We start from the raw sequence: 12,270 nt of genomic DNA on the forward strand, positions 1-12,270 counted from the left end.
TTAAAATTCATTTATTATTATTATTATTATTTGCATAATAATAAATAAAATAAAAAATAAATAAAATAATAAATAACCCTAACCCCAACTCCTATTAACCTAAACTGAACTCTAACCCCTTACCCTAACGTATAAACATTATAATAAATGAATAATAAAAAAAAGAAGAAATAAAAGCTGATGCAAAAGCTGAAATACCTAGCAACAAATGATGCAACAGATAACAGTTTTCTCTATTGGCTATTAAAAAAAAAAACGCTGCATACAAATGTGCAAAAACGTGCCAAAATCGGGCATAAAAACGCGTGAAAAAACGCTCAGGTGAGAATGCAGCCTTAGCGTCTTTGAGCGCCTTTCTGGTGTTTTTTTTTTCCGCTTTTTAATGCGTGGTTTTGGCGAGACTTTGCGCATTTGTATGCAGCGTTTTTGGGCTTTGGCGGGGTTTTTTTTGTTTTTTTTTGGATTAGAGGTGCAAATTATTTTAAGTACAGCCGGCAGCATGAAGGTCCTGAAATTCCATCACCCAGTCCAGCAATTTAGCGCCCCCCCGTGACAAACCCCGGTCCCCCCACTTCCATTGGGATAAGATTGATGGTCTTCCCAGGCTTGAACCCCCCTCTTCTCTCATTGAGGACAATTGAGGCTGTGATTGCAGTGAATTAGACACATCTCACTGCTTCTATCTGCTGCTATTCATGCTCCTGCCTATCTCTTGCTTGCCCTGGGAGTGACTATACTCTTGTCAACAGTGTGGTGGAAGTCATGAATATTCATGAGCAGCTGAGGCAGGGCTGTGCCGCTGGATTGCTTCTCCCAGGCAAAGACTGAGCCATCATCACCATTGTATACGCTGTATCTGGGTTTTTTTCCTTTCTGTTGTTGTTGCAGGGAATATACTAGACGACGCCAGGAGAAAATACATGGACTAGGATGCTCGCCTAAGCAAGAACGCCTATTGTTTACCGCAAGCTTTATTCTGATGCGGAGAAGATTGTGACTGGATCTTTTGCTATCTTCCAGGTGCTGTACCGTCATTATGTTGCTTCACCCCCCCTCTCCCCCTTAAAGCCAAATTCATTCTTTTCTTTGCAGTTTGCATTTGCCTTGTCTGTACAGGTCATACTCTCAAGAGGGCCTTGAAGGTTCTTAGATGCTGGTGGAACCGGCGTGTGATCCTTGGATGCTATAGTGGGGGGTCAGCATCCTCCGGCAGTCACCGGTTCCCTTACCCTTTAGTGACCGTCTTGCCGCTGCTGTGCAGCAAAATTGTTGGTATCAGGTCATATTGTCTGTGTACAGGTCATAATCTCAAGAGGGCCTGTGGCTTTGCAAGGTCTTGAAGGTTCTTAGATGCTGGCGGAACCGGAGTGTGGTCCTTGGATGCTATAGTGGGGGGGTCAGCATCCTCCTGCAGTCACCGGTTCCTTCACCCTTTGGTGACCGTCTTGCCGCTGATGTGCAGCAAAATTGTTAGCATCAGGTCATATTGTCTGTGTACAGGTCATACTCTCAAGAGGGCCTTGAAGGTCTTGAAGGTTCTTAGATGCTGGTGGAACCGGCGTGTGGTCCTTTGATGCTATAGTGGGGGGTTCAACATCCTCCTGCAGTCACCGGTTCCCTTACCCTTTAGTTACCGTCTTGCCGCTGCTGTGCAGCAAAATTGTTCTTATCAAGTCACACTGTCTGTACAGGTCATACTTAGGGTTGCCGCCTCATCCTTTTAAACCCGAACACATATGAATTACACAGGTTCTGAGGCTAATTGAATGCAGGTAAGGCACCAAGTCAGTTTAATTACCGCCTTAATCATCCACCGAACCTGTGTAATAAATATGTGTTCGGGTTTAAAGAGATGAGGTAGCAACTCTAGTCATACTCTCGAGAGGGCCTGTGGCTTTGCAAGTTCTTGAAGGTTCTTAGATGCTGGGGGAACTGGCGTGTGGTCCTTGGATGCTATAGTGGGGGGTCAGCATCCTCCTGCAGTCACCGGTTCCCTTACCCTTTGGTGACCGTCTTGCTGCTGCTGTGCAGAAAAATTGTTGTTGTCAGGTCATATTGTCTGTGTACAGGTTATACTCCCAAGAGGGCCTTGAAGGTCTTGAAGGTTCTTAGATGCTGGTGGAACCGGCATGTGGTCCTTGGATGCTTTAGTGGGGGGTCAGCATCCTTCTGCAGTCACCGGTTCCCTTACCCTTTAGTGACCGTCTTGCTGCTACTGTGCAGCAAAATTGTTGTTATCAAGTCACATTGTCTGTGCAGGTCATACTTAGGGTTGCCACCTCATCCTTTTAAACCCGAACACATATGAATTACACAGGTTCTGAGGCTAATTGAATGCAGGTAAGGCACCAAGTGAGTTTAATTAACGCCTTTATTACACACAGACCCTGTGTAATTAATATGTGTTTGGGTTTAAAGGGATGAGGTGGCAACTCTAGTCATACTCTCAAGAGGGCCTGTGGCTTTGCAAGTTCTTGAAGGTTCTTAGATGCTGGTGGAACCAGCGTGTGATCCTTGGATGCTATAGTGGGGGGGGTCAGCATCCTCCTGCAGTCACCGGTTCCCTTACCCTTTGGTGACCGTCTTGCCGCTGCTGTGCAGCAAAATTGTTGGTATCAGTTCACACTGTCTGTACAGGTCATACTTAGGGTTGCCACCTCATCCCTTTAAACCCAAACACATATGAATTACACAGGTTCTGAGGCTAATTGAATGCAGGTAAGGCACCAAGTGAGTTTAATTACCACCTTAATCACCCACAGAACCTGTGTAATTAATATGTGTTTGGGTTTAAAGGGATGAGGTGGCAACTCTAGTCATACTCTCAAAAGGGCCTGTGGCTTTGCAAGTTCTTGAAGGTTCTTAGATGCTGGTGGAACCAGCATGTGGTCCTTGGATGCTTTAGTGGGGGGGTCAGCATCCTCCTGCAGTCACCGGTTCCCTTACCCTTTGGTGACCGTCTTGCCGCTGCTGTGCAGCACAATTGTTGTTATCAGGTCATATTGTCTGTGTACAGGTCATACTCTCAAGAGGGCCTGTGGCTTTGCAAGGTCTTGAAGGTTCTTAGATGCTGGTGGAACCGGCGTGTGGTCCATGGATGCAATATTGGGGGGTTAGCATCCTCCTGCAGTCACCAGTTCCCTTACCCTCTAGTGACCATCTTGCCGCTGCTGTGCAGCAAAAGTGTTGGTATTAGGTGTGTGATCCACATCACGGCGAATGTAACATGACCTGCATGTTGTAACGTGATAGATGCGGGGTAGACGTGGAAGGATGTATGTCATATTTAATGTGCTCCAGGTTAGCTGCAGGACCAGACAGGTATACATGCAAAGCCGGTGATCAATTACATGTTTCTCGCTCATCACCTTTTTTTTATTCTTCATTAACCCTTCATTTACGGTTGCTACCTCCATCCCGTTAGACCTGAACACATATGAATTACACAGGTTCTGTGGCTGATTAAGGTGGTAACTAAACTCACTTGGTGCCTTATCTGCATTAAATAAGCCCCCAGAACCTGTTTAATTATTATGTGTTCGGGTTTAGGGATGAGGTGGCAACCCTACCTTCATTCTGCATATACTACCGGAACGATATTGGGGTTTTAAATAAACATTATACTTGTCTCTTTCTGACAACTGAGTGTGAATGCTGGGGGGGGGCTGGCATTATTAATAAGGATCGAAGAGATGATTGTAGTATACTGCCATGTTTGCAGTGCATTCATCTTGCCAAAGATTCAGGCCTGCAAAAAAAAAAAAAAAAACTGCTAGGCTTTTCCCCAAGCCAAAAAGGCTGCGGCTGTAGACGTAGCAGTGACATTTTCTGGAAATCAAACAATAATAGGCACGGAGCATCCCACAGGCCTTAAGCTCTAGTGCAGCCTTTTTCAAGCAGGGTGTCCAGGCAATCCGGGGGGGTCTTGAGGTTTCTTCAGGGGTGCCTTAGCAAAATGCCTACAAAAGTTGCCCAAAAATTGTATACAAACCAGCGGGTGACTAAAGCCTGCCTTTTGGTTACACAAAGCCACAGGTTTTCATTGTGCACTAGAGCTGAACGATTCTGGCCCTAACGAGAATCACGATTTTTTTTTTTGCTTAGAATAAAAAGATCACGATTCTCGCGGCGTAAAATATTTCACATTATACAAAAAAATTGGCTAACTTTACTGGTTCGTTTTTTTTTTTAAATTCATTAAAGTGTAATTTTTTGAATGACTGCTGCGCAAATACAGTGTGACATAAAATATTGCAACAACCACCATTTTATTCTCTAGGGTCTCTACTAAAAAAAAATTAATATAATGTTTGGGGGTTCTAAGTAATTTTCTAGCAAAAAAAAAAAATGATTTTAACTTGAAACCAACAAATGTCAGAAAAAGGTTTAGTGTTTAAGTGGTTAAACTTCCCTCATTTACACACCAAAGTGTATTCCTTTGATCTAAAGGACAAATCGTTACAATGTTTATACCTTAGTTCCACTGCTAAAAGAATGTTGTAATTCTTGGCAGACTGCACTTTTTTTTTTTTTTCCTTTTTTTTGACGGTTGTCGGCTTTAGCAGAGCAGAGAGAATTCTCTGCATAGAAAGAATCGGGAAATACTTTGTCAAGATCGCAACGGGAAAGAAAATCGCGATAACGATTCTTAACGAATAATCGTGCAGCTCTATTGTGCCCCATTACAACCTTCTAACCACCATTGTCCTAATAATGGCATCACCAGTTAATAAGGAGGATGTCAGTCGCTTGCATAGCATCCTTGTTTGACCCTCTCCTGCCCCTCTCCATCAGCACTGAGGGCGCCTTAGCTGAGCGATGGAGAAAAATTGAGGGAGAAGAGAAACATTGAAGTACTAGTCAGTACCAGTTTGCAAAAGTGTATTTGCTTTGGAAGAATAAACAACCTCTTAACGTTGGGTGTCCTCATAGGCACGTGCAGGAGTTGTGCCAGGTGTGCCTGGGCACACCCTAATCACTATGTGCGGCGCCGATTCCACCTACTGCCCAGGCTCCCCCCCCCTCTTGTTGGCCCCCACAGTGCTGCTGGATTCCCTCCTCTGCCCCCCGGATTCAGCGGGGTGATCTTTCAGGATGGAGAGTGGGGGAAGGGGCTTGCAAATATGTAGTTTACCTTTGGCCCCTTTCTTTTCTAAATGAACAAACTCGCTCACTGTGTCCATTCATGACTGAAGCATAGGTAACTGTGTTCAGTTTGTGAATGAACAGGAAGCCACTTAGCATAGAGCGCTTCCCATTCGTTCACTGCCCCGTGCACCTGAATCTGCAGAGAAAGGCATGTGTGTTTGAGCTTTGGGCTGCACACCATAATGCAATGGGTTGCGCACACCTTATGGGTGTCCTACTGTACATGTGTGGATGTTGTTGCATTATGCAAAAATATTAGAATTGTTTTTACATTTTAGTTTTTACATTTTAGAATGGGGTGATTCGAGACTTTCCATAATTTATAAAGGGTACATCGACACTGTCCTTAATTTTTAAAGGGTGCTTTGAGACTGTCCATAATTTATAAACGGTGCCTCAAGACTTTTCATAATTTTTAAAGGGTGCCTCGAGACTGTCCATAATTTATAAAGGGTGCCTCAAGACTATCCTTAATTTTAAATGGAGCCTCAAGACTGTCCATAACTTCTAAAGCAGGGGTCTCAAACTGGTGGCCCTCCAGCTGTTGCAAAACTATAAGTCCCATCATGCCTCTGCCTGTGGGATTCAAGCTTGTACCTGTTAGCCTTGCAATGCCTCATGGGACTTGTAGTTTTGCAACAGCTGGAGGGCCGCCAGTTTGAGACCCCTGTTCTAAAGGGTGCCTCAGGACCGTCCATCCTTTTTAAAGGGTGCCTTGAGACTGTCCATAATTTTAAAGGGTGCCTCAAGACTGTCCATAGTTTTAAAGGGTGCCTCAAGACTGTCCATAACTTCTAAAGGGTGTCTCAAGACTGTCCATAACTTCTAAAGGGTGCCTCAAGACCGTCCATAATTTTTAAAGGGTGCCTCAAGACTGTCCATAATTTTTAAAGGGTGCCTCGAGACTGTCCATAATTTTAAAGGGTGCCTCAAGACTGTCCATAACTTCTAAAGGGTGCCTCAAGACTGTCCATAACTTCTAAAGGGTGCCTCAAGACCGTCCATCCTTTTTAAAGGCTGCCTCAAGACTGTCCATAATTTTTAAAGGGTGCCTCCAGACTGTCCATATCTTATAAAGGGTGCCTCAAGACTGTCCATAATTTATAAAGGGTGCCTCAAGACTGTCCATAATTTATAAAGGGTGCCTCAAGACTGTCCATAATTTATAAAGGGTGCCTCAAGACTGTCCATAATTTATAAAGGGTGCCTCAAGACCGTCCATCCTTTTTAAAGGGTGCCTCGAGACTGTCCATAATTTTTAAAGGGTGCCTCGAGACTGTCCATAATTTATAAAGGGTGCCTCAAGACTGTCCATAACTTTAAAAGTGTGTCTCAAGACATCTATAATTTTTAAAGGGTGCGTCGAGACCGTCCATCCTTTTTAAAGGGTGTCTCGAGACTGTCCATAATTTATAAAGGGTGCCTCAAGACTGTCCATAATTTATAAAGGGTGCCTCAAGACTGTCCATAATTTTTAAAAGGTCCCTTGAGATCGTCCATAATTTATAAAGGGTGCCTCGAGACTGTCCATAATTTATAAAGGGTGCATCAAGATTGTCCATAACTTTTAAAGGGTGCCTCGAGACTGTCCATAATTTATAAAGGGTGCCTCGAGACTGTCCATAATTTATAAAGGGTGCCTCGAGACTGTCCATAATTTATAAAGGGTGCCTCGAGACTGTCCATAATTTTTAAAGGGTGCCTCGAGACTGTCCATTATTTTTAAAAGGTCCCTTGAGATCGTCCATAATTTATAAAGGGTGCCTCAAGACTGTCCATAATTTATAAAGGGTGCATCAAGATTGTCCATAACTTTTAAAGGGTGCCTCGAGACTGTCCATAATTTATAAAGGGTGCCTCGAGACTGTCCATAATTTTTAAAGGGTGCCTCGAGACTGTCCATTATTTTTAAAAGGTCCCTTGAGATCGTCCATAATTTATAAAGGGTGCCTCAAGACTGTCCATAATTTATAAAGGGTGCATCAAGATTGTCCATAACTTTTAAAGGGTGCCTCGAGACTGTCCATAATTTATAAAGGGTGCCTCGAGACTGTCCATAATTTTTAAAGGGTGCCTCGAGACTGTCCATTATTTTTAAAAGGTCCCTTGAGATCGTCCATAATTTAAAAAGGGAGCCTCGAGACTGTCCATAATTTATAAAGGGTGCCTCGGGACTGTCCATCATTTTTAAAGGTTGCCTTGACCGAAAAAAGGTTGAGAAACGCTGCTATAGAGGATCCGGGATTGTTGGGTTTGTGTAGAGTATTATGTCTTTTCCCTGGAGGGGTGTTCTCACCGCACTGCTGCAACGTACAAAGTAATTACAGAAATGATTTGCTGTCCTTAAAGCCGTATTAAACCCAAAAATGAACATTTATTAATGTTGCAGTTTAGCAATTCTTAGATGTGATGGCTGCATTAGTTTACTTATTTAATTTTTCTCTTCTTTTATTTTAACCTGGTGATCCTGCTGGTAAGTCTGTTGTTATTCAACAGAACAAGCTGTCCTGCAGATGTAGCAGTTAGAGCAGTGGTTGTTATGAGCTTAAAGTGTAACTCCACTGTTGTTAAGAAAAAAAAAAAACATTCCCCTCTGGGTGATCTGTGTACATTGCAAGGATTTTAGCAAACTTTGTCACAGATTCCTACCTTTTGCTATTTCTACAGTACCTTTTTTGTTATTCTTTTGTTATTCTATGTAACTATGAAGGGATAGCTGTTTGCAGAGTTGCCGATTTGGCATGCGATTTGACATGTCAAAAAAGCGATGCCAAATCGCTGCAATGTGAACCAGGGCGCAGTGTGAGGGCTTAAAATGATTGGTGTTGAAGATAAAAACGTGATTTTTAAAATGCAAGGCTTAAAAAGACACCAACCATAATAATTAGCTTTAAAGCCTATAATTTGTCATGCACTGTACCCACTGTGATGTCACTGAGCTAGGGTTGGCCATATCCACTTGAAGACCGGGCCTTTTTCTGACACTTTTTTGTTTACAAGTAAAAATCAATTTGCTACAAAATTTCTTAGAAACAAGCCCCCCCCCCCCCTTCAAAAAAATTGTGTATATATTTTTTAGTAGAGGCCCTAGAGAATAAAATGGTACTTTTTGCAATGTTTTTATGTCACACGGAATTTGCGCAGTTTCGAATGCAAATGTTTTTAAAAAAAAATACACTTTTTAATGCACACAAACACAATATAAAACCCAATTTTAAGGTAAAACATAAAGGATTTTTCGCAGAGTTTCGCCAATTAACCACTTGCCGACCAGTCGCCGCAGTTGCACTGCGGCAGAATGGCACGGCTGGGCGAAACGACGTTATGTTACGTCGCTTCGCCCTGTGGCCACTAGGGTTGCGCGCGCGCTGCTCCCCCCTGGAGCCGATGCGAGTGCTCAGCGGTCACAATCACCGCTGGGCTCCCACAATCGCTGCTGACACACCGAGAATCGGGATTAGTTTCCGGTTCTCTGAGTGGAGAAGAGACAGATCGTCTGTTCATACAGAGTATGAACAGCGATCTGTCATCTTCCCTACACAGTCCCCTCCCCCCTCCAGTTAGAACACACACTAGAGAACACAGTTAGCCCCTTGATCGCCCCCTAGTGTTAACCCCTTCCCTGCCAGTGACATTTTTACAGTAATCAGTGCATTTTTATAGCACTGATCGCTGTATAAATGACAATGGTCCCAAAAATGTGTCAAAAGAGTCCGATCTGTCCGCCATAATGTCGCAGTCCCGATAAAAATCGCAGATCGCCGCTATTACTAGTAAAAAAATAATAATAAAAATGCCATAAAACTATCCCCTATTTTGTAGACGCTATAACTTTTGCGCAAACCAATCAATATACGCTTATTGCGATTTTTTTTTTTACCAAAAATATGTAGAAGAATTTATATCGGCCTAAACTGAGGAAACAAATTTTTTTTTAATATATTTTTAGGGGATATTTATTATAGCAAAAAGTAAACAAAATTGTGTTTTTTTTCAAAATTGACGCTCTTTTTTGTTTATAGCGCAAAAAATAAAAACCACAGAGGTGATCAAATACCACCAAAAGAAAGCTCTGTTTGTGGGGAAAAAAGGACACCAATTTTGTTTGGGTGCACTGTCGCACGACCGCGCAATTGTCAGTTAAAACGACGCAGTGCTGTATCGCAAAAAGTGCTCTGGTCAGGAAGGGGGTAAAATCTTCCGGGGCTGAAGCTGTTAAATAGATACCTAACATGTCATGCTTTAAAATTGTTCACACACGTGAAATGGAGACAAACTACGTCGTCATAGCCCACACTTTAAAAGCCTTTACAGGTTACCAGTTTAGAGTTACAGAGGGGGTCTGGTGATAGAATTATTGCTCTCACTCTGGCATTCGCAAACAATACCTCACATGTGTGGTGTGATCTCCAATTACGCATGTGTGTGGGACCCATGCATGCGTTCACCTTTGCGTGTAAGCACAGGTGGAAGGGGGCGCTTTAAAGCTTATTTATTTATTATTAGTTTTACATTGTTTTTTTACATTTGTTTTTTATCACTTTATTGCCCCTTTCACACTGGGGCGGCGGGTCCATTAGCGGGTGGCGCTCTGGAATAAGGTATAAAGCAGCATATGTTTTTATATAGAACATACACTGGGACACATGACTTTATCGAACACAGGGGATTGTATGAAGATAACAAAGTGGCTTTACAACCACTTAAATTTCGTAAAGGCTGTTAACTTTGCAAGGGAAAACGCATATTGCAGGGGATTTTTCCCCAGAGTTTAGTGAATGTGGTGAAATTTCACTTTGCAAAGAATACCCAATCATGTGCAAGAAAAAAAAAAAATAGCATTTTGCTTGCACATAATTTGATGTTGGAAGGCAGCAGAGCTTCACCTCATTCACCTCCCTTTGCAAAGTGAACGGTCTATTTGCCTTTAGTAAATTAACCCCCATCTGTCCACACAACCTCCCATGTGAAGTGACAGAAAGGTGAACGGCTTTAATTGCACTATCCTTCTGGTTTACTACATGAAGGTTGAAGCCTGGCCCCCAGTGGCGGCTGGTGTTTTTTTCTTTTGGAGGGGGGGCGGCAGACAGCCCCCCCGATCGGTCGATGGCAACCCCCCACCCCCCGGGAGGGCGGTCAGGACATAAAAGCCCCGCATTTACCCCATCTAGGAAGCGGGCGGTCAGTGTGCCCGGAGAGCGGCAGCTTTCTTTCTTCCTCCTTCTGTGCTTCCGCCGTGCATCCCCCTTCTCCTCCTAGGTGTCCAATAGGATCGCATGTCCTTTCAGACAATTGGGAATATATATATATAGCAAGTTATGCTTTATAAACATCCATCTGCATGCACCCATCATGCTGCATGCTGTTGGATTGTCATATTTTGAAGAATACAACAGTTATTGTATGAGACGTGATCTCAAAATGATTGGACAGGGAAGTCTTGGGAACTGATTTGACACAGGGAGTAGATGTAATTTGGCAGTTGTCCGCATGCAAATGCTTTTTAGCTGTATTGTGGACAGTGCTTAAAGAAGAACTTCATCCAAATCAAACACATAGATCTGGGAGGAGTGCAACAAAATTTAATTTTGTATAAAATTTGTTTCTTTATCGTTCTGGCTACAGGATGAATTTTGGACAATGGCAAAGAAAATCGTAGTTGGCCAGCTAGGTATAATCCCTCCCACCCCATCACGCTTCAATTTTTTTGCTTGTATCCCAAGAGAAAAGTTTAACTATTACTTGACATTTTTTCATACTTCAGTGAGATTTTTTTTCTTTCAATAAAGACTTAATCATTCCGCTCCTGAGATCAGATCTTACGCAGCTTTTCACATCGTCACATCCTCCGTATGACCTTGAAACTTGTATTCGGCCCTGAAGATCGAGGGGCTTGCCTGCAATTTGAACCTTGGGCACTGGTCACAGCTTGTGGCAGACCTTAGACACCTACTGTGTTGGTTTGTTGGCAGCAGAGCTCTTCACGGGTTAAGGGCCATGGCCCAGCTTCTTTTTATTTTTACAAATGTATGGCACAGCTTCTGGTATGACCCTTTGTCCCTGATGACTACCTTGGGATACACCAAAGGATGAGGCAAAAAACTCTTGGAAAGTGACATTAATCACTGGGCTCTGTACATGGCACTCTCTGGTACCTTTAGTACTGTGCTTGTTTGCTGCAGAATGTTCTGCAGTCCTACGACTATGGTAGATCTCTTGGACTTTGCCCTTTATGAGCATGGCACACTATTAATTTTCTCACGCCATTGTTTTTCCCTATTCTTCACAGAAAGGATTAATGCTAACCAGGGGCGTCGCTAGGGGGTGGCTTTTGGGGCTATAGCCCCGAGTCTCTGCAGGGTCCCCAAGGGGAGGGGAGGCTCTCTGGGGACCCTTATGTAAGTGGGGGGCTCTCTGGGGACCCTGATGCAAGGGAGAGGCTCTCTGGGGACCCTAATTTTAAGGCAGAGGCTCTTTAGGGACCCAGATTTAGGGGGAGGCTCTCTGGGGACCCTAATGTAAGGGGGCTCTCTGGGGACCCTGATGTAAGGGGGCTCTCTGGGGATATATATACACACACACACGTATATTACTGTATACACATGTTAATGCTGCCCAAGCGTATGACTTTCTTTACTACGCTGCTATGGGCTCTAGCCCCAGATCTTTTGTAGACCTAGCAACGCCCCTGATGCTAACTCTTTTCGCCTTTTCAGTATGAAGTAGTTTACTGTCATTGCACTACTTGCATGGGTCACATTGTTTGACCTCAGTTTTGTCCTTCTTGCTGCTTACAGTGGTTTAGTTACCCCCAGTCGTATTCAGCAGCTGATTTGTGAGTACCCAAGGGCCTCCTTGGTGTGTTTATTTATGTTTTCTATTGAAGTGTAATATGTCAGATCTTAAATGCAAAGCTAGCGACCCTGCGGGCCTCTTCAGCTCATGATCCACTAACAGCTCCAGGGGGGGTCTGCAGTGTCCTTCCTCAAGGACCTGATGCTGGTAGCCTGGATCGTTGTTCCCACACTCCTCAGAGTCTTCCTTGGCATCCTTCTAGATGGAGCCCCCACCTCTGCACTACTCAGTGAGGAGTTTTCTATAGCTATGCTAGATTTTATGAAC

The 12,270-nt window shown here is 43.6% G+C and overlaps 1 protein-coding gene across 5 annotated transcripts in view; it reads left to right on the forward strand.

The window, feature by feature from the left end:
* Positions 1-696: 696 nt before the first annotated feature.
* The window catches only part of FEZ1 (fasciculation and elongation protein zeta 1), a 107,009-nt gene continuing 95,435 nt past the window's right edge, over positions 697-12,270 (forward strand). For 2 of the 5 annotated variants that reach the window (XM_073603568.1, XM_073603569.1), the window contains exon 1: positions 707-1,020. The gene's annotated coding sequence lies outside the window, so the exon portion shown is untranslated. Of the gene's footprint in view, positions 1,021-12,270 lie in introns of all 5 variants that reach the window. The other 3 variants (XM_073603567.1, XM_073603564.1, XM_073603565.1) reach the window with 3 other exon arrangements.

This window comes from Aquarana catesbeiana, linkage group LG10, assembly GCF_042186555.1.
Source record: "Aquarana catesbeiana isolate 2022-GZ linkage group LG10, ASM4218655v1, whole genome shotgun sequence".
NCBI lineage: Eukaryota > Metazoa > Chordata > Amphibia > Anura > Ranidae > Aquarana > Aquarana catesbeiana.